This window comes from Solanum dulcamara, chromosome 5, assembly GCF_947179165.1.
Source record: "Solanum dulcamara chromosome 5, daSolDulc1.2, whole genome shotgun sequence".
Lineage (NCBI taxonomy): Eukaryota > Viridiplantae > Streptophyta > Magnoliopsida > Solanales > Solanaceae > Solanum > Solanum dulcamara.
The window spans coordinates 24,881,988-24,882,883 of record NC_077241.1 but is presented as its reverse complement, the minus strand read 5'-3'; the positions used below and the strand labels follow the sequence as shown (position 1 = coordinate 24,882,883).

Here is an 896-nt window from a genome sequence, read left to right as displayed (position 1 = left end):
CCTACCACTCTGTTACTTTACAACTTTACACCATCTCGGCGGAGTAGGTAACCTGTGATTGAAGGAGCAGGGGTTAATACCGTTAATTCACAGGTAACCTTTGCAGAATTTTCGACCCCGGGGTATTGCTTCTTGTCATTCGTAAATTACATCAGCTGGTACCCTTACCCTTTTCGGTTTTCTTCTTCGCCTTTAGAGTTGGCTGCCAAGTGGTGTCGAAACTCCTTCGCCCACTGGCCTGTATAGTTATTATGCGGTTTCCCTCTCATTAACTAGCTCTATATTGAAGAGTTGTGGCATTCGAGTGCGTCGTCAATTAGCAATTAGCTAATCCTTCTTGTTTTGCTTAAGCCCTTGGTACAATTGTCTTACCGTATCTTATAATACTATGGGTACATAATCTCATATCGTTTCTCCGTCGCTAGATCAGATTCCTCCCTCTCGCGCGATCACACCAGCACTAACGCATTAAGTTCCATCAAAATTTTGAAGTTAAGCGTGCTGGGGAGAGAGTAATATTGGGATGGGTGACCTCCATGGGAAGTCTTCGTGTCGCGTTTCATTGTAACCTTTTCCACGAGGTGCGGGCACTCAACTTAGCTCCAAATTTACCTCAGCGTTGCCTCGCGAGTCTTTATGTTTTGCCCTATCCTTTCGTCTATTATCTTGCATCCAGTGTCGGCGTAGACCTTTAGCTCCACTATCCTCCATTCACTTTGTGTTCTCCTCATTTACTACCACAGGAGGCTTTCTATTCCTTTTCCTTTGGTTATTTATCTATCGCAACATCATTTGCGACTAACTCTATGACCAACATTTTGGCTTTTGGTCTAGCATGCCGTCATTCTCCTTCGTAGTGTCTCTTGAATTATTTGATATCCTTTCATGGTTACACT

The 896-nt window shown here is 43.8% G+C and overlaps 1 pseudogene; it reads left to right on the top strand.

Moving 5' to 3' along the window:
• Positions 1-441: 441 nt before the first annotated feature.
• On the top strand, positions 442-561 carry LOC129890963 (5S ribosomal RNA; annotated as a pseudogene).
• Positions 562-896: the final 335 nt, after the last annotated feature.